The 24,611-nt window shown below is 44.0% G+C and overlaps 1 protein-coding gene across 10 annotated transcripts in view; it reads right to left on the bottom strand.

Moving 5' to 3' along the window:
• Positions 1 to 18,406, bottom strand: part of TRMT9B (tRNA methyltransferase 9B (putative)) — a 69,001-nt gene extending 50,595 nt beyond the window's left edge. The window contains exons 1-3 of one of the 10 annotated variants that reach the window (XR_008506471.2): positions 17,609 to 18,269; positions 15,118 to 15,392; positions 595 to 3,166 (exon numbers count right to left, since the gene is read on the bottom strand). The gene's annotated coding sequence lies outside the window, so the exon portion shown is untranslated. Of the gene's footprint in view, positions 1 to 594; positions 3,167 to 6,680; positions 9,272 to 12,740; positions 13,953 to 15,117; positions 15,393 to 17,608; positions 18,272 to 18,307 lie in introns of those variants that run through there. The other 9 variants (XR_008506469.2, XR_008506467.2, XR_006791631.3 and 6 more) reach the window with 9 other exon arrangements.
• Positions 18,407 to 24,611: the final 6,205 nt, after the last annotated feature.

Below are 24,611 nucleotides of genomic sequence, written 5' to 3'. Positions count from 1 at the left end.
ATCTCCACATACATATCCACATATGTATACGTATACACACACTCCCAAAGTATATATAGGTAAGAAAACCAAGTAGTACTGGAATTATCACCAGGAAAGAACTAAAGGTAAGGGAGTCTTGGTATCAATAAAGGAGCCTAGGATCTCAAATAATTTTCTAGAGAGAGAGAGCGCCCAGATGGAAATCCAGCTATAATCCAGAGGGGAGGGACTTTGGTTTTCCAGACACAGGAGCATGCATCCACGCTGACCCTCTGGGACACTGGTCAGGCAAGGCCAGCAGTTGGTAAAGGGCATGACATATACCCATCATGCCTCCGCTCTTCTAGTAATTAACAGGCATTGTTAAATTGGAAACTGCACTTCTGGGGTCCCCTGTGAGCCCTGGGGTCAAGCTTTCTGGGCTGCCTGTCCTCACCATCCTGAGGACTGGTCCCTCTCAGAGGGCGCAGCTGAACATCAAGTCAACATGCGACCCTCAGTTCACGCCTCGAAATGTCACTGTCTAAGATTCCTCTTAACCTGATTGTATTCCATAAAAATTGAGACCTCGGAGTAGAGAACACGAAGAGATTTTGGTAGTTAATTGGAAGCTGTAGTAGCTCTCTATGACAAATAAATCAGAAATTGATAAATGATTAATGCTTATGAAAGGAAAATTCCAAAGAGCAAGCCTGTGGTTTTCTAGATTAAAGGAACAGAAATCAGGAAAGTCTGCCCATTGTGGTCCCCTTCCCACCCTCATCTTCATCAAATAGGCAGCCTCCCAGGACAGTCACATATCTCTGCAGACCTTTATGGTCTCTTAGTGTGTGTATGTCTTTTGTGATTTGGGGGAGCATCTCATTTAAAATAGAAATTCATCTTTATCCCTTTTAGAAGCTGTATTACAAGGTCCTTCTGCCTATACAATGACTTGTCACAATGCTTCAAAACGAATTCAAAACATGTTCAGCACTTCGTGCCAGTTACTACTTTGATATTGACATTCACTATTTGGAGTTAAGACGGTGTTCTAAAAACGTATTTAATACTCTGCTGGCATTCTAAGTGGATTAGTGACTGTAATTCTCCTAGGAGAGTGACAGCTTCCATACTTAATTAACAAGAAAAGTTGAAAACTCAGGAGGCTTTGCCTTCCTTGGAAATAACTGATGATTAAGGGCAGCTTTCCTTAGAAAGGAATATGCTTAGGTATTGTGCATTAGTGAAGAAAAGTTTAAAATAATCTACATGGGTCAAATGCTAAGAGGAGAAAGTCATTTTAATGTCAGTTCTACCACAAGAAAAACCTCTGGGGTGAGCAAGTCATCATCCTCGTCCCCATGACCTCACTGTGGTGAGCTTCAGTCTGTGTGCAGGTGGTAGGGAGAGCAGGAGTTGAGAACGTGACTTTGAAGCCCCAAGGTCCTGAGGTCAGGACTTCGCTCTGCCCCGGCCCCTTCCCATTGCGGATTACATTTGTTCCTGAGACTTTGGGTGGTTTTTTACATATGCTTTTGTCCAACATACTAGCATTTAATTTAACTGATCAAAGATTTCAGGGCACTGCACATATCTTTAGATGCTCATTTCAGAGAGAAAACAAATACAGGAAATGATTTACCCAGAACCCTAGAGTGAACCAGTGTTTGAACATGGAACCCACAGAACATGCCTCCTTCTCAATCCAATTTTTCAGTACTGTAAAAAAGTTTATTTTCACGCTACCTAGAATTGTACGACTTAAACCTCCCGTACTGCTGGAGTATCGACCATTGGTGTTTGTACTGATGAGGAGAGTTACGTAATCCTAAAATGCCTTTATATTGTAGGAGGATTATATTCTCATAACATAAAATCGACAGGGACACTGTAAAATGGAAGCAAGGTAATGAACATACTGTGACCTCTATTTCTTGTTCCTGCGATCTGGGGAAATGAAGCTTTTAGCCCTCCACCATGGACCTCCCCACTGTGCCCAACTTCTGAACAAACAGGCTCAGCTCATCTCTGCAGGCTGACTCCCCTGATTGAATGCCCCAGAAGCCAGGGTCACTCTGAGCTACCCCATTTTGTTCCTACTCTGGGACGGTGCTGGATGGGATTAGCATATGCCATCCATCTCCTGTATGAGTCTGAGAAGTCCTATGCCAAATAAATATGTACTGAACTCCAATTTAGACCAATTTTATTAAAAACCTGTATCACATAATTTAACATTAGAAATAGCCCAGGTTGATCAAGGTATTATTTATTTTAATGACTTTTATGGAAATCTTTCTAACATAACACACATACTTTTGATGTCTTTCTAAATAGCCTATAAATGTCCTATTTTTAAACTGGTAACATAGGAGCTAAGTCTGACAAAGTATGAGAGAAGAGTGATGCTGTCTGGGGCTTGATAGAGAGTCTGCATCCACACCAGGTGGCATGAGGTTTTGAGTACTTCTTCACTGTTTCTGCTGTCAGCTCTTTTCACTCTGTCTTTTACTCGGCCTAACAGAAATCAGGCAACTAAATCTCTTGAAATCCTACCTAAAATAGGAAGAAAAGACTTCTGGGTCATCAGAGGGGTCAGCTTTGGATAAATCCTTTTGGTGACATCTGTATTGACCGCTCTCATGCTTTCTGGGTTCCGAGTCGTGAGCTGGATGCTGGAAAAGGCTGGCAGCCCCTGTGACCTCCTGCCAAGTCCCTGGGTCCTGGCCTTCTGATTGGCAGCCTTTTGCTTTGTAACCCGAGCTCCCTGACACCATCTCCTTGCTGTGTTCACTTCAACGCTAGTTCTGTCTCCTTTATCCTGAGCTCCTAAGAGCTTGGATCTTGTAGTTTCTTCCACGGTCTGCAGCAACCCATACCTGCTCAATACTGATGATAACTGATGCTGGAATGTTACATCACGTGCAGAGGCTTTCCATTCTCAGTGCCACAATTATGAGAGCTGTACAGACGTACGAAACACGCCAGCTAAGAGAATGGTCTAATTTGCAGGCAGCTTGCATTGTATTTTGTAAGAGTATGTTTGACATTTTAAGCTTTGCTGTGGCAGTAAATTGTACTCCTTCTAGCAGGAGGAGTTATTAAGTCTGTGCCCAGAATAAACCAGACTGTTTTGGAAAGTTTAATTTTTTTCAGTTTTCATACCCCTTTTATAACTGTGTTTGTCTCTTCAGAGATAAGCCTGTAAGGAAACACAGCCTATTATTTCTAATTTCAAGTTATAAATACCATTCTTTAGCCTTCACGGGGTTGCATCATAATCTCCTTAAAAAATAAATATAAGAGTTCTGATTCTAAATTAAAAATTAAAAATAAATAAGACCAAAGATTTAACCTGAAGCGTCTATGGCTGATGGAGGTATTTCCTGGTGATGGCCATCCAGTCCTTAATGGAATCTAGGCTGCCGTCTTCATGGCCTGAATGTTTGTGTCTCCCCCAAAATTCATATGTTGAAGCTCTAACTCCCAATGTGGTTGTGTCTGAAGCTGGGGCTTATAAGGAGGTAACTAAGGTCAAATGAAGTCATAAGGGTGGGGCCCTTATAATGTCCTTAGAAGAAAAGACACCAGGGAGGCAGCTGTCACGCTCAGTAGAGCATGCATCTCCTAAGCTTGGGTGTGGAGCCTACTTAGAAAAACAAATCCAAGCAAGGACACCAGGGAACTCTCTCTCCGTGTGCCCACAGAGGAAAGGTCACGTGAGGACCCAGCAAGAAGGTGGCCGTCTGCAAGCCAGGAAGAGGGCTCTTCCCAGAAACCAGATTGGCTGGCACCTTCATCTGGGACTTCCAGCCTCCAGAACTGTGAAAAAATAAACATCTACAGTTTAAGCCACCCAGTCTGTGCTATTCTGTTCTGGTCGTCCATCCTGAGACGCCGTCTATTTTGTAACACGCACAATTACTGTGCCAAGAAAGTTGTTGATACACCATCAACTGTAAGATGCACCCCAATTCCTGTGACGTTAAAACATGAAATGTTAAAAAAAAAAAGTTGAAATTCAGTATTTTAGAAAAACAGTTTTTAAAGAACACAAATCATGAAGATGACAGTAACGACTTAAGTTTTTTAACACAGCTTTTTCCTGAGAAAGGCCAATAGTCTGCTTTAGTCATCTGATCTCTGTTTTATGGCCTCCTAAACTGTTAGAAAATGAGATGCTGCAGAGCTCATGCATGAGAAAACTAGAGCCAAAAATGGGCAAAGAGGTATAAAACCAAAGCTTAAAGTTGTATTGTTTGCATTGGGAACCTAATTTGATTTCCCCAGAAAGCCTGAGATGTTGACAAAACAGTGCCCTATCAGGCTAACTCTGCTCCTCCTTCACTAAGAAAAGGCAAATTTCTTCAGTTTCCCTCCTTGCCACCCCCACGTCTCCTACATCCCTTTTCCTCCCCGGGATTGTCAGATGCCTCTCAAAGACTGGCATCTCTCTGTTGATCTCATCTCTCCTGGCCTCTGGCCAATCCTTTCTCTCCATCTGCAGCTTCTCCCCAAGTGACCACTTCTCTTCTGAAACAGGAACAGAAAACCACACACCAGTACAAGCCATTCCCAGGCCCTGCATCTGCCCGCAAGCTTTAGATTCCCTTTTCTAAGGGGTCCGCAAGCCTTGCCTACTTTCTTGTCCTTCACCCCCCTCTCAACCCACTGCAGTGTGAATGCTCTAGAACGCCACTCTATCTCAACAGACCCTCTGGTTTTCCTGCTGCAGGCTTCAAACACTCGGTTTTATGGCAACATCACGGTTTTGAGGAAAACTGTGGTTAAACTGCCCAGGATGGCCATTCTGCTGGCACCTCTGGGACTGACATGGGCTTTCTGAAGCTGTTGGCCATCCAGCAAGCAGGGAGCCTCACCCAGCTAATGTGCTGCCCAAATGAAGGTCTCCCGATGCTGAGCAAGGCACAAGAGGAGGTGGATGCGGGGCATAAAGGCCGGCAGGGAATACCATCGTGCTGAGGTGGGGCCGATGTTAGCTGAGTGTGGAAAGACGTTTAAGTTCTATGTCATAGTAGGTGCAAACTAATGCCCTTGGTGTCACTTATAAATACCTGACAGCCAACTGGTAAAGAAAAGAAAACTATGTCAGCTTCTTAAGGACTAAGGACTAGAATCCACATGTACTGATTCTATAAGCCCAGAGGCCCAGCAAACCCAGCAAAAGGTCTAGTTTAGATAAACGGATCCAGGAAAACAGGAGTTACTCAGTCCCAGCTTTGTCTAAAGGAGCTGTTGCACAGAGTATTCAATAACCTGGAGAAATGCTTTAGTGATCACTATTTACCTACAATAAAAATTCCCGTGTAGCCACTTCGGAAAACAGTGTAGAGGTGCCTCAAAAAATTAAAAATAGAGCTACCCTATGACCCAGCAATTGCACTCCTGGGTATTTACCCCAAAGACACAGATGTAGTGAAAAGAAGGGCCATATGCACCCCAATGTTCATAGCAGCAATGTCCGCAATAGCTAGACTGTGGAAAGAGCCGAGATGCCCTTCAGCAGATTAATGGATAAAGAAGATGTGGTCCATACATACAATGGAATATTACTCAGCCATCAGAAAGGATGAATACCCAACTTTCACATCAACATGGATGAGACTGGAGATTATGCTAAGTGAGATAAGTCAAGGAGAGAAGGTCAATTATCATATGGTTTCACTTATTTGTGGAACATAAGGAATAGCATGGAGGACATTAGGAGAAGGAAGGGAAAAATGAAGGGGGGGACATCGGAGGGAGAGATGAACCATGAGAGACTATGGACTCTGAGAAACAAACTGAGGGTTTCAGAGGGGAGGGAGGTGAGAGGATGGGTTAACCTGGTGATGGGTATTAAAGAGGGCACGTAATGGGGTGCCTGGGTGGCTCAGTTGGCTAAGCGGCTGCCTTCGGCTCAGGTCATGATCCTAGGGTCCTGGGATCGAGCCCCGCATTGGGCTCCCCACTCAGCGGGAAGCCTGCTTCTCCCTCTCCCTCTGCCTGCCACTCTGCCTACTTGTGCTGTGTCTCTATCTCTCTGTCAAATAAATAAATAAATAAAATCTTTAAAAAATAAATAAATAAATAAATAAAATAAAAAGAGGGCACGTACTGCATGGAGCACTGGGTGTTATACGAAAACAATGAATGGTGGATCACCACATCAAAAATTAATGATGTATTGTATGGTGACTAACATAACATAATAAAATTAAAAAAATAAAAATTTTCCATGTCAGAACAGAACATAGTTCTTCCTCCATTGTTTTACTGGCCAAGTGTTCTTTGATGTCCTGTTTTCATGGATGAATCATAATACCCAGAGCACTGGGAATCATTCAAAACACCAAACTGTGTGGTTAAAAGCTTACAAGCTGACAGTTGAGTCAACAGGGCATACCTTGCCTACAGCACAGAGAGCTGATCTGCTTTTAGCTGCACAAACGGTGGGATTTCTAGTAGTTTCTGCTTTTCGAAGATTCACAATCATTGTAAAGTGGTATGCTACACATAAAACCATCAATTTTATGCCAGGCTATACCATCTCAATGAGAAGTAAAAGCTTCTGGATGCACATACTGCAAATACATTTCAAAAGGCTCAAATTTTCAGGAGTAGGACAGATTATCAGACAAAAGATCATAAATTACTTTGGAAAAAAAAAACCAACACAAAAACCTAAAAACATCGAGCTCAATATTCTGCTTGCAGGTTTCTTTTTTTTTTTTTTTTTTTAAAGATTTTATTTATTTACTTGAGACCAGACAGAATGAGAGACAGCATGAGAGGGAGGAGAGTCAGAGGGAGAAGCAGACTCCCCACCAAGCAGGGGGAGCCCGATGCGGGACTCGATCCAGAGACTCCAGGATCATGACCTGAGCCGAAGGCAGTCACCCAACCAACTGAGCCACCCAGGCGCCCACTGCTTGCAGGTTTCTACATATACTGCATACAGCTGGGTGTGCCTGTGTATCTATATAGCTTTTTTAAGGTGTATGGTCTAGCCCACTTCGCCATAGTCGTTCCTCTGCAGGAATGGCAGCATTCCTTGCTGGGAAAACAAGAGGAGCTCGGTCTGCATTTCTGCCCACTTGATACAAAGGCTCAAGAGCTTCCCGCAGAGGAGAGCCAGCGTGGAGAATCCCAGCAGTGTCTGCAGCGGGAAAAGTTGACGGCTGACAGTTGGCGGGACCTGGGGAATGGCTGGGCCGCTTCTGGTTTCAGGTGTATCAGTGGATCCCGTGGGCCCAGACCCAAGTCTTTAACCAATATGGGAAGGAAGTAGTTTGCTCAGAAGTCTGATTGCATGCATCTGCCTCAGCTGCTAAGAGCTTGGGTGAACAGTCTGGTACAGTGTAGCTGGTTAGATGTCTCTGCTGGGAAGAGAGGACAGAACCGCTCTCATCTATTCCCTTCATTGACTTGGAGCCATGTTCCCTGCACTCAACATGCCACCCCCCCGATCCCTGCAGGTAACATTTTCTCCATCTTCTACGCTAGCACCAAGTGAAGGGTGTCTTCATTTTTTAAGACACATTTTATGTAATTTTTAACTAACATCTTGCATTGTTGTAGAACATTGGTTAAAACTGATGAACCAATATTGATATATGATTCTTAACAAATGTCCATAGTTTATATTAGGGCTCACTCTTTGTATTGTACTGTTCTGTGGGTTTTGCCAAATACAAGATGTCTCGTGTCCATAATTACAGTATCATTCAGAATAGTTTCACTGCCCTGAAAGTCCCCTGTCCTCCATAATTGATCTTCCCCTCCCCACCCCCTGCCAAAAATCCCTGGCCATCACTGGCCTTTTTACTGTCTCAGTCCAGACTCATATACTACTCTTTCCAGAATGTCCTATATTTGGAATTATACAATATTTTGCCTTTTCAGACTGGTTTCTTTTTTTTTTTTTTAAGATTTTATTTATTTATTTGAGAGAGAGAGAATGAGAGACAGAGAGCAGGAGAGGGAGGAGGGTGAGAGGGAGAAGCAGACTCCCTGCCGAGCAGGGAGCCCGATGCAGGACTCGATCCCGGGACTCCAGGATCATGACCTGAGCCGAAGGCAGTCGCCCAACCAACTGAGCCACCCAGGCGCCCAGACTGGTTTCTTTTACTGAGCAATATTTATTCAAGATTCCTTCATGTCTTTTCATGGCTTAATAGATATTTTCATCATTCAATATCATTCTATTGTATGGATATACCACAGATTATCTATTCACCTACTGAAGGACATGTTGGTTATTTGCAATCTGGGGGTGTTTACATTATAACATCTGTGTGCAGGTTTTCATGTGGACTCGCCTGTTAGTATTTCAGTCCTTACTGAGACAGGTGCAGTCTGGTGAGAACAGATTTGTGGGCACTGTTCATTCTGGAAAGCTGTAAGATAGTCACTTTGGGTCCATTTTTCTCAAAGCTCCTTAGTACCTGCTGGGCTCTTGGCTACCATTTCTGATTGGCAGATTAACCCCTGCAGATGTATTTTTTGAAGCTTGGCTCTTACTGATAACCAAAAGTTTGTCAAGTTCCCTCAAGGCTGCAGTTACAGACGAATTCGTTTCTTTATTGACTCCAGAGAGGGCTGACATCTGCCACAGAGACTTCTGAGAGGGACATATGGCAATTCCTTGTTTGTTCCCGACATGTCAACATTACTTTCCAGGTCTATAGACCCCCGGTGGAAATGAAAGTGCTTAAAATTTCAGATGAAGAGTTATACTTTGATGCTCCCATTTCCATGAAGGGATTATCAAAGCTGAGATCAGACGTACCAATGTTCTTGACATTGACTTTCTCATATCTACTTCTACGGCCAAAAGAAGAACATTTTTCTCAGTATCTGGAAGGTCCACACTCCCCTGTAGCCTGTCTCCTTTCTTCTCAGCTTCCAAACCAACAAATGGCAGTTGGTTCTGCGGCCTGTTTCCAGGAAGTTCATGGTCCCCTGTGTTACAAAGATGTTCTAGGTCACGTGGAGCCTCCTGTTATTCAGGCTCATGCTGTTGATTTCCTGGTTCCTTATGCTGCTGAAGGCCATCCACTTGACTCAGATTCTGATGTTCTAAATGCCAGCCCTTTTCACTTAGAAACATCCGTGATCAATGCATCATGGTAGCAGAGACAGAAAAACTAGCTTCCTTTCTTGTGTGCAGATGGAATTTGAACCCCTGGGTGTTTTTTTCAGCAGATTATCTGTAACAAAGGATTTTTCTGATAAATTCTGTAGAGGCATCACTGGACTCCAGTCTGACAGAGTATTGTACTGAAGAAGTATGACCAGAAAGATCCTGTAAAGGAAAAGAATGTTCTTTTTCCCTCCATTTTTAATTTCTTCACTTAAAAATCAATATTGTGGGTATACGCCCAAAAGAATGGCAAGGAAGGGCTCACAGAGATGTTTGCACACGCACGCTCATAGCAGTATTATTTACACTAGTCAAAGGTGGAAGCAACTCAAGTGTCCATCTACAAATGAATACACAAAATGTGGAAATACATACAGTGGAAAAATGGAAAAATATTCATCATTAAAAAGAAAGGAAACTCTGATACAAGCTACAGCATGGATAAAACCTGAGAACATTATGCTAAGTGAAATAAGCCAGTCACAAAAGGACAGATAGTTTATTACTCCACTAATGTAACATACCTAGAGGAGGCAAATTCAGAGACAGGAAGTAAAATGGTGGTTGCCAGGAGTGAAGGGGAGAGATGAACGGGGACTTACTGTTATAATAGGTTCAGTTTCAGCAAGGCAAGACGAAAAATATTCTGGAGATGAATGATAGTTGCGCAACAATATGAATATACTTAATGCTACTGAACTATACACTTCAAATGGTTTAAATCTAAGTTTTATGTTATGAATATACTTACTATAATTTTTAAGAAATCAATATTGCAGTTAATGCAATAATGTTATACAACCAGCATCTTAATCTTGGGTGACCATAAATCCTGGTTTGTTGGCCTTGGTCCCCATTTCTGCTTCTTTTCCCAGGGCAATCATTAATAGTGCCCCTTTCACTCTTAGAAGTGTCCCAGATTGAACAACACATCATCTAGTCACCCTAGATCTGTTTCATAATTGCATAAATCATTACATTGACATTTTCATTTGCAGATGTCTTAACATTCCAAATGTGCCTGCATTTTCTCAAGTACTCTAATTATAAATTCAATGTCCTATAGAACATTAAGGGTTCTGATCTTTTTTTTTTTAAACTTAAAACGACACCCATTTATTAGCTCATAGTTCTGTAGGTCCGAGGTTTGGAACAACACAGCTGAGTTTCCTGCTCAGGATATGACAAAGCTGAAATCAAGATAGTGGCCAGGCTGAACTGTCATCCAGGGGCTCTGAGGAAAAATCTACTTCCAAACCTATTTTGGGAATTGAATTCAATCTCTTGTAGTCATAGATAGGATGGAAGTCCCTGATAGGACTGAGGTCCCCCTTTCCTTGCTGCCACGCTTAACATTTTTTAAAGCTAACAGACTACTTTCTGAATGTTGACTAAAGAACCAAAAGCAGTCCTCTTTTCTTACAAACTCATTATTTCTTTAAACACTAAAACCCTCTAACTTGTGACAAGCTTACTTCGGTATCTGTAGGTTAAAGGGAGAAGATAAAAGGCCCAGTCTGGGACTGTTGATATATATATATATTTTTTGGCCTCTCTTGGCTGCCTTTTTATTGTTTTGCTGTTGTTAAAAATATCAGTAGAGGGACGCCTGGGTGGCTCAGTCGGTTAAGCGTCTGCCTTCGGTTCAGGTCATGATCCCAGAGTCCTGGGATCGAGTCCCACATCGGGCTCCCTGCTCCGTGGGGAGCCTGCTTCTCCCTCTGCCTCTGTCTCTCATGAATAAATAAATAAAATCTTTAAAAAAAAATATCAGTAGATATTCTTAGAAATCAGAAATATGTCTATGTTTCAATTAACTCTGCCTTTCACCTTACCATGAGAAAATGAGAAAACCACTATTCTCCATACTGACTCTAAGAGGACCATTTTACCCACCATAACCCTTTATTACTGTCTCCCCCAGAGTATCAGTCTCTTAAAGGCAGAGGCATCTATCTTTAGCACCCAGCACCAATCCTGGTACAAAAGAGGTTCTTAACAGCCACATCTTGAGTCAGTGACTAACCAATCATTCGATGATGTTCAAATACTAGTCTTGCTTGATTGTCCTCAAATTTTGCTTTAAAATATACGCCAAAAAAACCATGCTTTCTCTACCCACCTCCCGCTTCAATTTAGCCCATCAATGATCTAACCAGAGTGAGTTCAGATTTGGATGTTCTTCTACTTTTTTTTTTTTAAGATTTTATTTATTTGACAGACAGAGACAGAGAAAGGGAACACAAGCAAGGGGAGTGGGAGAGGGAGAAGCAGGCTTCCCGCTGAGCAGGGAGCCTGATACGGGGCTGGATCCCAGGACCCTGGGATCATGACCTGAGCCGAAGGCAGACGCTTAACCGACTGAGCCACCCAGGCACCCCTGGATGTTCTTCTATTTTTAAGAACTACCTTTACTTGGAAAATAGGAAGATTTTGATTTTCAATCCGTAAAAGGAGTTGTGTCCTACAACGTAATCTGCAACTAAGCTCCATATAGCCGAAGATAAGAACTCATCCCCCTTAAAACCCGGTGGGAGGGAAATCCAGGTTTTTCTCTTGAATGTTTACTCAAATATGAATGAAAGAGAAAAACTGTGGGAAGGGGGAATCAGAGATCCTAATGTGTTACTGTAACATGGATTACTACTACTTACTTTCCCATACAATTAATCAAGTCATAGTGTAATATTAGATTCAAACAGTTCCATCCTGAGAACACAGGGTAAGTGGGGCTTAGGTGAGGGCTCAGGATGGAAGACAGTGGATTCGTCTTGAAGCTGCAGTTACAGAGCAAAAGCACTGTGTTTAGTTTGGGTGGCTTGGGGTTGGACTGGCTACACTCTTGTTGTCACCATTGGACTGGAAAGAACACATTCATATTATAGTGCGGTTTACCCCAGGCAGCATTTGTAAATCCGCATTTAAATGCTTTCATCACCTACCAGAGAAGATATCTGAATGGAATATTGCCTTTTGAGACATAAAAATCAATTAAAAATAGATATGTGTCATAGACTGACCAATGCACTAAGTTACTCCATTTGTTTCAGTTACTCTGCTCTCATTTTCTAGATCCAAATATCAGAGGCAAACATAAAATTACTTCGTTCAATAATCAAGATTTGTTCCTAGATGCGCTAATGGAACTTCTGACTGCCGATAAACAATAATTTATTACTTGGCGATAGTAGAGATTCAATCATATTTACTTTAATGGTTTGCAAAAACAGAATCTGACAAGCACCAGGGTATGAAATAAGTGATTAGAGTCAATACTCTTATTTTAATCTCCAATTAACAGGTCATTTCTATCTTTGTAATCCTTAAAAAAAAAAAAAGAAAAGAAAAAAAGCACCATTCAAGTTATAGGTTAAAGAAAGGTTCGGTAGAAACACAGATACATAGATAATTCATCTAAGGAAAGACCCAGCCTGCCAGGAGCTATTTCTCTTATCAGACACGGCATTCTTCCTTTGTACTGCTATTCATTAAACGTAGGCTATCTGGGACTTTGGTGGGGAGAATTTTTTTAGAAATCAATTCTCCCGGTATTTGACTTTGATTACTAAACCGAAACAAAGGAAAACTATTTCACTTTCAAACAGAACCACATGCAGAGGCAGGCGCTTGGTAATTTTTAGGTATTTATTTGCTTGATGCTTTTTCCAGCAATTTTGACTGTAATGACTATAATATCCATCTGTTTGAAATGGAAATTGGTTAAGCCACTGGATCCTTTTTGGATTCTTACAATAGATCATCTACCTGCTTTGAATGAAATATGCTAGGTAAGGCTCTGAGGAAATAACGTTTTAGATATATGTAAGACGCGATGGGGTGTCACTCCGCGTTCGTGTTCATTCCCGTCTCCTACAAGGGCGCATTCTGCCGGGAGGCTGGGAAGGGGTAAACTACATTTCCCAGAGTTCCTTGCAGTTAGGGTTCTGGGCACATATCGGGCTGCTAGTTTGTTTTTGTTGTTGGTAGCTGTGTTCAGTCACTGGCTTCCCGGGTGGAGTGTAGCAGCTTCTCTCGTCACTGTGCTCTTGATTGTCAGCAGTTCCGGTGGTGGCCCTGATTCCCAGCCCCCACACGGTGGCAATGATGGCAGCAGCCCCCCGGGGGGCCCAGTTCAGCAGTGCTGCCTGGGTGTCACCCCTAGAGCTCAGCCTGGATCCCCGTCTCTCCTTTCAGTGGCAACCTTTCCTTCCAGCCTTCTTGTGAGCACCTAACTCCCATGTGAAACCCCGGTCGGCTTCCAGTAGCTAGGATAGTTTCTATTATCTGCAGCCTCCCTGGTCCAGGGAAGAAGGCAGAGATGAGGACACTCAGTGCACAAGGCAGCAGGTCTGCCTGAGGAGAACTGCAAGAAGGAAAAAGTTTGTGTCCATCTGACACCTACGGTTAACCATGAAGAACAGGAAGAAGGTCAAGGGCCATACGATCCAGAACTACCCAAATGAGGCCAACACTGTGGGGCCTGAGGTTAAAGCCAGAGCATAATTATAAAGGCTGAGAAATAATTATGGGGGCCCCTAGAGAGAGAAAAAAAAAAAACATTAAGGAAAAAATGACAAAGAGGGGAGAGAAGAAGGAAAAAGAAGGGAACAGGGAATAAGAGCGAATAAAACCATGCATATGGTGGAGAGAATCAGATGCCAAATTCTTCACTGAGCTTGCCTGAATGGTGCTGGGAGCAATCCCCCAAGGAGGCATGCTGCCTCATCCAGACTCAGGAGGCCTTTCCACGGGTGAAATGCAAGCGCGTCAGTCCCGACAGCTCTTGAATAGATATACAGATTCAAACTGGATCAATATACCTATTTGTATATTTCCAGTTCTCCTGTATACATATATAGGACAAATAAATTTGTATTTATGTATATAGGATGGCGGGAAATACGTAAAATACATATATTAAACACAAAATCTGTTAGATTTTTTAAAAAGGAAATTAATCCCAAGGGTTTTAAAGTCGGACACAGTAATGCAAAGAGCTGACGAACTAGTCAATTAGGTTTAGGTTCTGATCAGCTTAAAAAAATGACTGTAAATATTCTTTTGATAATTCAATAGAGTAGTCTGAAAGCCTAAGGTAAGAGGTTTACCCAAAACAATTAAGAGTTCTACTGAGACTGTAATCCTTGATACAAAAGAAAATGTGTCTCGCAGCAGAGGCCTACTGTTCCAGCCTCATTCACAACATTGCCCCTTCGTCAAAGATACCTGTGCTCTCCTGGGCCCGCCCCTACAGTACCTGAGCGTGCAGAGTCCCCCTACGGTATACCTGCACGTGCGGAGTCTCCGCAGGGCTGTTCCTTACCTATTAAAGGCTCTTCCTTCCCCCAAGAAAGGACCTTCCTTCACAACCCCAACATCACTGCCGGAAGCAAGCATTCCTGACATCCCTCCCATCCTAGGTCAAATTCCCTGCTTCTGCCCTTGACATTTTTCCTGCCTCGCACTGAGCGCAAGTGTAATTACAGGTTTACGTATGTATTACCAGCAGACCTGTGCTCCACAGAAGGTTAGGTCTGAGTTTCTTGCTATTGCATTCTGAAGGCTTAGCGTGGAGCCTTAGGTGCCTAGGCAATGCCGAACAATTGAAAAGCCGAGGGAATGTTATTGCTGCCTCATCCCCAAAGTCCAAGTACCCCATTGCAAAATGCGTAACTGCCCCTCGGGAAACTAGGAATTATTATCATTTTATGAGGGCCATACTTCTAATGGCATTAACAGAAACGAGCCAATGACATGTTTAAATTCTATTTTAGAATTTCACTTGGTCACCTCTCCCTCCCCTTAACTATCTCATCATTATTTCCAAAAACCACCACAGGTAACTTCTTTAACCCTAGATAAGCCAAAGGCCTGTCTCAGGTGGAGGATATGCAGATTTGACAGGGTGCGCCTCTAGCTCCCAGAGGACGCTAACTCCTAGGAGTCTAGTGTATACCACGGTGTATACTATGAGAACATACTAAGTATACCAGGACAGGGGAATTTACCTGAATATTCAGTGCCACGGTCAATTACACAGCAACCCCTCCAGAGCTCCCAGGAGATGACACTGAACTCAACACATTTCTCCTTGTAAGACTGCTCACAATGTGCTGACTGCATACTCAGTATTATATACAAATTATTTCATTTGCTTCTCACAGCCACGTCGGGAAGTCTCATGATGGCCATTTCACAGATGAGGAAATGGCTCAGAGATGGGATTCACTCCAGGGGATCCAATGCAGACTCTAAATTCCTTCTTGAGTGGTTACAAGTTTGCCTGGATGGGAAGTAAATACTCAAAGTGAATGATGTCAACTCCTTTTGGATACCTCTCAGCTAGGGGCTCTATGCTACATATTCTCTTATGACATCAAGAGAAGAAAATCACAAAAGCTGAAGGACATGCAGTTGGCCATTTAGCACCGCTATGCTGGCAGACCTTCCAGGGACCAAGCTATACCAGAATCAGGCTCCATTTTTATTCCTTCAGTCTGTTATTTTTTTTTTTTTACGATTGATTGATTGGTTGATTGATTGATTTAGAGAGACTGTGAGTCAGGGGAGAGGCAGAGGGAGAGAATCTTCAAGCGGACTCCCTGCTGGGTGTGGAGCCCTATCCGGGGCTCGATCTCATAACCCTGAGATCATGACCTGAATGGAAACTAGGAGTCGGCAGCTTACCCAACTGAGCCACCCATGTGCCCCCAGTCTGTTCTTAAATAAATCCCCAGCATCTTAGTACTTTCATGCCAGTCTTCTCAGAGCACTTCCTCATTTACCTACAAGTAGAAAGGTAAGATTGCCCAGACCAGTGCTGACAGCCTCATCTCAACAATGCATTATATATACCAAGAGCTAAATCACAATGAGAGCTTGACTCAATTCCTATTTAAAATACACAGTAGAACATCACCATGCAGTAAACACAAAGACTTAGTTGCATGTTTTTCTCAACATTAAGGTCCTGTATATGGCCAAACGGGCTGGTCCTTTGCGCCTTCTTCAAAGCAGTGATAGAGCCTTCATCATAATGTATTTCAAATTTTGGATACTAGTTCTCTAAAGGTGCATGAGAATTATTTACAGTGACATGCCTATAAGTATTCACATGCCCACCTGCCAGAAATACTATAAGCATTAATACCTTCTTTAGAGTCCTCAGAATCCCCAATAAGATTTGGCTTTGGAAAACCCACATAAACATAGACCTAAAATTTACTGGGAAAGCACCTCGGCCTCTCCCACTTGCAAACAGAATTAACCATGCATAGTATGTTCAATTTCATATCCTGCCGGTAAGTAAAATTTTATTAAAACCTTGAACTGCCTTGGTGATTTGGATATATTAAAACACACACACACACACACACAAAAGGACAAATTATTTCCGAAGAACATCACTACAGCAATTGAACCTTTCTAGAGATACACTTTCTTTTGAATTAAAAGAGCCTATGGAGAGCTCCCTTCTCAAGTCTGACCAAACGCATTAATAAAGCAGTAGCCTCTGGAGCGGATTCCTTAGTGAGGAGATGCTTTCCAACTTGTCAAGGGTCCCCTTTAGAAGAAGTTATCTGCACTCAGTGGCCATCAGGGAGTCATTTTCATTCCTCGTAAATGATCCTCCCCTCTGAGCTCCTCTAAAGATCCTTCACCAGCACTGGAGAGTCCTTTACACTGCATTTTCCGTCAGGCATCAAGGACAGAAAAACCTACAGTCCTCCCTTCTCTAAACTTCAGACCAAATTAACCATTCATTAGCCAGTAATGTCAAGGATGCTATATGCTAATGAGTCACGTGACTGATACTACGTTTAACCACTGGAAGGCGTTAAATGCCAATTGTTGCCTGTAATACTGCTAATAATCTAAACCTCAAAACGATATAGATACTTTCTAGCTCTTTGCCCACACGAAATGTTCAATATACATTTAAAATTCATGCATACCAACCGATATAAAGCTTTGCACGCAGATGTTTACAGCCTTACCCTCTTTCTACATAAAGCGTTTGTATGCTTACGATATTTACCACAAAGAACTCAGGTAATACCATGAGCTACACCTACGGCAAATATTACGCAAATCCTACCGTCTCGTTTTGAAATTCCTTCTTAAACTGGTATTTTTGTCGTCAGCTTTGGCTATTTCAATAAGTTCTTTCAGATCACCTAAAAAATATTCTGACGAACTTTCTGGTTTTAAGTTCTTAGTTCCCTGCCTCCTGCTAGTTAAAAATCAGTTCCCAGTGGTCGCTTCTAAAGGGAGAGATACACGTGTATTCCATGAAAACACAAATTCATTTTCACCTTTAAGACACTCAACATGTCCCCTGCAGCTCTTGAGTTCTGATTTACCCGGTGTTAACATCGGAAGCACCTCCCGCAATCCCCTACGGCAAGGCAGGCTCGCCCGTTCTGATCACGTCTAAGTTTTCAAGGTAAACAGGTCACTCTCGGCGACCGGAACGAGAGAGGAAGAGCACGAACTCACCTAGGCGGTCAGACCCCGGGCGCGGGGACCCGAGCGCGCGAGGCGACCTGTCGCGCCCCCTCCTCCTGCTGTGCTGGGGGAAGGCGGGCGCAGGACCGGCAGAACTAGGGTGGGAAAGAGGCTCGCCGCCGCTCCCCTCTGCAGACCACTGTCAGCACCACGGTCGCCGGCGCTTTCCGCACGGCATGGGGGCGGGAGACTCTACGGAACCGAGTAGTTGCAAGGCTCTCCCGGCGCCGGGGGAGAGAAAGCCGCTTTTGCATCAGAGCCGGGGGCCGTACCTGGTGCAACTTCCACCCCTTGACCTATTTTAGAGTGCGAGAGCGAAAGCAATCGGGAAAAACAGACGGAGCGCGCGCGGGGGAGCGGGGCGCCGGGCCGCGCGTGCCCGAGCGGGAGCGCGCGCCCGCCGGGCCGGGGCTTCCAAAGAGAAGTTACGGCGAGGGCGCCGGAGGCCTCCCGGGCCGCGGCTCGGCGGGCAGACCTCGGGGCTGGCCCCCTCCGCCCGCCCCTCCCGCCGCGGCCCGGGGCCGGGTGTCGCCCGCCCTCCTCCGCGCGCGCTTCGCGCGGAAAGCGCCGTTCCCGGGGCTCGGGGGCCTTTGGGCGGGCGCCGCGACAGCAGCTGGGTGACCGCCGGCGGCCCCGGGCGCGCGATTCCCCGCCCCCACCGCCATCCCCGCCTCCCCGACCCGCCCTCACCTCTCGGGAGGCGGCGCTTGGGCTCCGGCAGCCAGGGGATCGAGGCCCGCGGCGCCTCCAGGCCGGGAGGGCTGCCGGCCTCAGAGGGGCGGCGGGCGCGGCGCGGAGCGGGGGGAGTGTCGCCTCCCCGCCCGGGGCCCTGGGAACGCCCCGCCCGAACGTGCTCGGGAAGTGAGGCTCTGCGGCTCGCGCCCGGCCTGGGGATGGGGGTGACCTTCCTGCCTTCTTCCCAGGCTCTTGTCATCCGTCTTTCCCGGCGTGGCCCGTCCTGTGTGGGAGAGGACACCGCTGGGGCGAGTGCACCTGGCCGGCCGGGAGCACGGCAACGCAGTACCTGGGATGACAACAACGTGACGCTTTAGCGCGTCTTTTCTCGTTGGATTCTTGCAACCCCCTACTTCCACGGGGGATGAGCCCACTGGGTGTATGGGATAATCGAAAATCGAAGGGATTAAGTCCAAGGTGCCAATGCCAGAGTTTCCAGGTCTTTTCACTGAAACAGGGTGCTTAACCTGTTAAGAGTTTTGCAAAACGAGCCCCCATCAAAATAGCATCTATCAGAAGGAGGGATGGAACTTAGGTTAGAAGTTTGTGCTAAAATCGGACACATTGCGTCCCCAAACCCCCCCCCCCCCACCCTCTTGCTTCTGTAACAATAGGGTTTAACTACTTTCTGCCAGGTCCTTAGCGTGATAATCATCAACCCCCATTGTAGACAACTCACTAATCATCAAAGGCCTGTGTACTTTAAAAAAAAAAAAAATGCACGTGCCTAGTAATTGCTCTGTTGCCCTGTGTGTATGAATTTGATGTTCCTGATGCCAAGCAGGAGAGAGGGAACTTCATGTTGAGCTGTTTTCCAGGCGTGGTTTTTTGTGGGGACCCTACTATAGGGCTCGCATAGACGCTGGTGTATTTAAGATGCTACTAGGAAGGCGGGTGAAGATCAGCATACATAGTTTGTGATTCTGAAATAATTTGCTAGCGCAACAGTATATTGGGGTAGGGAAGGGAACTTTTGCTTGGGCATCTTTATTACCATGCCCAGGATAATCAAATTGACATTTCCTTTTTCTATGGAACTCTGCCTTTTGCATTTAAAAGGGGAAACAGGGCGCCTGGGTGGCTCAGTTGGTTAAGCGACTGCCTTCGGCTCAGGTCATGATCCCAGGGTCCTGGGATCGAGTCCCACATCGGGCTCCCGGCTCAGCAGGAAGCCTGCTTCTCCCTTTCCCACTCCCCCTGCTTGTGTTCCTGCTCTCGCTGTCTCTGTCTCTGTCAAATAAATAAATAAAATCTTAAAAAATAAATAAATAAATAAATAAATAAATAAATAAATAAAAGGGGAAACAAAAAATCATGAGCCTGATTTTACATGTTCTTCTTGAGCTGGTTGCCAGCCCACTGCAGTGCCACTGCTCATTTTTCTTTCTATTCAACGGAGCTACAAATGCAGTATGTCCTTGGGTGCAAGATATATACTGGATACTGTGATGTTCCTTGCCATTTTCTAACAGTATAGCAGGCAACAAGGCATACCTCAATTAGTGTAGTGACTTGCACATAATAGATGCCTAATAAATATTTGTCAAGTGAATGGGGTCTCAACAGACTGTGATAAATACAAAAGTGGGCTGTTTTAAATTCTTTAGGAAAGCATGAGGGAAATCAGTTATAGGTGATGTGGTCAGGGAAGGCATCCTGGAGGTGGTGACAGGTGCAGGATCTTGATACGGAGAATCGGCTAAGGAGTGGAAGTAAGAAAGTCTGTTTACTATGTTTTTGAGATATGGCAGAGACAGAGGTTCTTAACATTTTGTAGGCGCATATAAAAATCTGAGAGAAGCTTTGGAACTCTCCTATATAAAAAGCAAATGTAAAAAGATTTGCATACATTTTCTGGGATTTCACGGACTGGCTTAAAGCAGATCTGTGGAATCCCTAGAGGTCTGTGGACTTGAGTTACCATTTCCTTGTTTGGAGGCAGGGAGAAAAATAGAAGAGATTATTCTATTTGAGGCCATCATAAGAGGCATTTCCATGGCCACCAACAGCATTTGGGTACTGACTAGGGAAGTAGAAAGAGAAGTGTGCTATAAAGGAAATTTGTACAATAGAGAAGTATGGCACTCCCTCTCTTGAAGCTAGCACATAGCATTTGTATTCTTTTTGTACCTGAGAATTTCACTTTCATCCCTCAGCAAAAAGATAAATGAAAATATGACTGTCAAACACTGACAATTGCCGATGCTGGGTGGGTACACAGAGGGGGAGGATGGGCAGGGTATTGCATTATCTCATTTGTGATGTTGGACATTTTTCATGAAAAAAATTTTAATTAATTTTTACTGTCCAGTAGACATAACCAATTCTATGACATTTCTTAATTTGGCTTGTTAAAATAGAAATTTTGGGGCGCCTGGGTGGCTCAGTTGGTTAAGCCACTGCCTTCGGCTCAGGTCATGATCCCAGAGTCCCGGGATCGAGTCCCGCATCGAGCTCCCTGCTCAGCGGGGGGTCTGCTTCTGCCTCTGACCCTCTTCCCTCTTGTGCTCTCTCTCTCTCATTCTCTCTCTCTCTCAAATAAATAAAATCTTTTAAAAAATAAATAGAAATTTTGTATTAACAATTTTTTTAAAGAAATAATACAAGCATGCCAGTGATGCCAAACGTAAGATTCCCGTAGTCTCACCTTATCCACATTTTCACTTTCCGTGGTCTCAGTTACCTGGCCATCAATTAGTCCAGAAGCAGGTGCTCCTCCTTCTGACGCATCAGAACATCAGTGGTCACCTGACCATGCTTCAGGGCGCTGGGGTCATTCCGCACACCTCCTTACCTCTCCTCGCCATTTTATCATCTCACATCATCATAAGAAGAAGGGTGAGTGCTGAACAATCAAATGTCTTGAGAGACAGACACTACTTTCACATAACTTCTATTACAGTATAGTGTTATAATTGTTCCAATCTCTTACTGTGCCCAACTCATAAATTAAACTTTACCAGAGGCACGTGTATATAAGAAAAAATATAGTATACGTAGGGTTCTGTACTATCCTCAGTTTCAGGCATCCACTGGGGGTCTTGGAAGGTATCCCCTGTTGAGAAGGGGTATGCCTGTATTATTAATAAGTAGAGTCTATATAGAAAGCAGGTATTCTCTTTTTTGTTTGTTATTTTATTTTATTTTATTTTATTTTATTATGTTATGTTAATCACCATACATTATCTCATTAGTTTTTGATGTAGTGTTCCATGATTCATTGTTTGCGTATAACACCCAGTGCTCCATGCAGAACGTGCCCTCTTTAATACCCATCACCAGGCTAATCCATCCTCCCACCCCCCTCCCCTCTAGAACCCTCAGTTTGTTTTTCAGAGTCCATCATCTCTCATATCGTCTCCCCCTCGGATTTCCCCCCTTCATTTTTCCCTTCCTACTATCGTCTTCTTTTTAAAAAAATATATATATATGGATTATTTGTTTCAGAGGTATAGGTCTGTGATTCATCAGTCCTACACAATTCACAGCGCTCACCATAGTACATACCCTCCCCAATGTCTATCACCCAGCCACCCCATCCCTCCCACCCCACCCCCCACTCCAACAACCCTCAGTTTGTTTCCTGAGATTATTCTCTTATAGTTAATCATGAACTGTGTTGGTGATGGTCTCAACAGAAGTTAGACCACTGTGGAACATTTAACAAGTATTCTGTTTCTTTCTAAACATATACTTAACTATATTGTGTATTGCTTAGTTAACTAAATTACTTTATTATATATATATATTTATATATCATATTTTATATCTTATATGTATTATATAGAGAGTGATTATATATAATGTAAATATAGAAAATATGTTCTATCAAAAATGTAGCATGAATATATAAATATGTATAATATTGTCTTATGTATTATTATGTCCTATGTTTTATTGTCACATACGATTATTATTACGTAGCTTAGCTCAGTTCCTTTATTAATTAGCTCTGGGTCTGGCGTGTGCCTCTTGAGAGGCAGGTGGCAGCCAAGGTTCTCTGAGTATCTGCCCTGCGCCCTTCGGAGAAAGGCAGTGAGGGTGGCTCTTCACACATAGGAACCATGACTAACCCAACAAAGGATTCGTGTCCGTCTAAAGGAGCTGTCTAGTTTGTCCTGTGGCCTATAAGGTGATGGCTGGGAGCGGGCCACCAGACAGATACGTGCTGAAGAGGATGAGACCTGACGAGAGCTTTGCCTGAGTGTCTCAGAGGCAAGGCCTGGATTCGAACCCAGGCAGCGAGGGCTCCAGAGCCCCTGTTCTTAACCACTCTGTTCACTGCCCCAAGAGAGGCAAAGACGGAGTTAAACTGAGCCAAACACATGACCGAGTCACCCTGGGTAAGCAGTGGGTGCCTTGACAACTGGGGAACTCCACTCTACTCTCCCTGGGGTGCGTTTCCTCGTAGACCTTCCAGGACCTTCTGAGTTGCTTGTGGCTGTGGAGAGCACGGCTTGTTCTTCCTTACTTTCTCATGTCGCTTCATAATAAGTAAGTAATATCCACGTCGAGAACCTGTTTCTCTCCTTTATGACCTGAGTGGACACAACTGCGTGTCGGCGTCCCGGCCATCGGTAGCACCGCCATGACAGAAAGGGGGAGCTGTTCGCGGCGCCGTTTTTTTAGTGGTCTTCTTTCCTCCTAATAAAACCAGAAGATTCCTTCTTAGAGATGTTATTTGAAATCAGATTTCTGCAAATCAAATCGTATGTTTCAACCGAAAAATTTTTTGGTAAAGTCAATCTTTTTCCACAAGAAATCACATTTGTTTTCTCTGAGCTGTTATGAAAACTATATCCAGAATTTAGCCATTATTATTTTTCACCATTGATTTAATGGACACATGGGAGGAAATGTAATCAATAAATACTAAAACCAAATTATTTCATGTCCCTTCTGCTTGAGATCCAATAGCAGCCCTCCACTGCTTTCTAAATACCACAAATAGGCCACAGTGCCCCTCACAGCCTGGCCCCGACCTACCTCTCTGGAGATTTCTCCAGCTTATTGAGCCTCAATTCCACACCCGTGGTTTCTTAAGTTATGGCATTAATGTACAAATTCATGTCAGCTGTTTTCCTAGAGCTTGTGACTATTTATTTTTTTATTTTTTTAAAGATTTTTTATTTATTTATCTGAGAGAGAGAATGGGAGACAGAGAGCATGAGACGGGGAGGATCAGAGGGAGAAGCAGACTCCCCGCCGAGCAGGGAGCCCGATGCGGGACTCGATCCCAGGACTCCAGGATCATGACCTGAGCCGAAGGCAGTCGCTTAACCAACTGAGCCACCCAGGCGCCCCTGTGACTATTTATTTATTTGGTTCTCATTGCCTGTCACAGTTCTTACTTAGCATTTAGTTAGAGCTTAATGCATATATTTGAATCAGTTAATTTGCATACATTGCGGTAAGCCTCAAACTATGTTGCATGATACTTACGTAACTGTTTTATTCATTTCACCTTTGGCTCTCTACTACATGAAAAGCCCTCATCTGAGTACTGGCTATTAACCACTTGGGTGCTTATCTATTATTACTATAATGGGGACTTTAAAGAAACATTGTTGTGTTCTTCCCTTCATTTCTCCTCCTTTCAAAGTCATTCCGTAGTTTTGAGTGATTTTAACTAGTTTAGCATGATAATATCTTGGTGCATAATAAGGAAACAGGACCTCTCCACACGTGGAATTGTAAACAGAGGCGAGGTGAGCCACTGGATTACAGGAGGAAATTGTACTGTGCTCCCAGAATGATCACCGGGGGAGACTGGAGATAAAACCGTCTGACAACAGGGCTAGAAAAGGCTTTGCGACCTCATTGGTTTCAAAGGATTCCCCATAATAAACCAGTCAGACTGGCCTGGGGATTAAGGAGCTCACTGCTGTTCATACTATAAATCAGCACATCCTAGGAATGGAAGCGCTAACCAGAAGCTGTCTTTGGCATTTGGGGCGAGCATGCCCAGGGGTCAGTATGCCCTCCACTCAGTCCTAAACCCTACACTTCCCCAGCCACTCTGGTGCCAACAGAATCTGGGGCTCCTGCTTTTACCCAAAGGACTGGTATTCTCCAGACCCATGAAGTTTTCAAGTCCTCCTTGGGATAAACAGTGAATTTCCCAGCATGGAGGATAAGACAGTTTCTTCTCTGATAGGGTTTTATGGGTTTTCTGTCTTCCTGAACTATGTAAAAAATAGCCCTGCCAAAAATTGCAATACTTCTCAAGCACCTGTCCTTGGTTTTCTGCTTTTCTCTC

The sequence above is a fragment of the Mirounga angustirostris genome, unplaced genomic scaffold, assembly GCF_029215605.1.
Source record: "Mirounga angustirostris isolate CCGP_5_RB_7025 unplaced genomic scaffold, mMirAng1.0.hap1 SCAF_2, whole genome shotgun sequence".
In the NCBI taxonomy this organism is placed as follows: Eukaryota; Metazoa; Chordata; class Mammalia; order Carnivora; family Phocidae; genus Mirounga; species Mirounga angustirostris.
The sequence above is the reverse complement of the archived record's forward strand: the minus strand, read 5'-3'. Positions and strand labels throughout refer to the sequence as shown.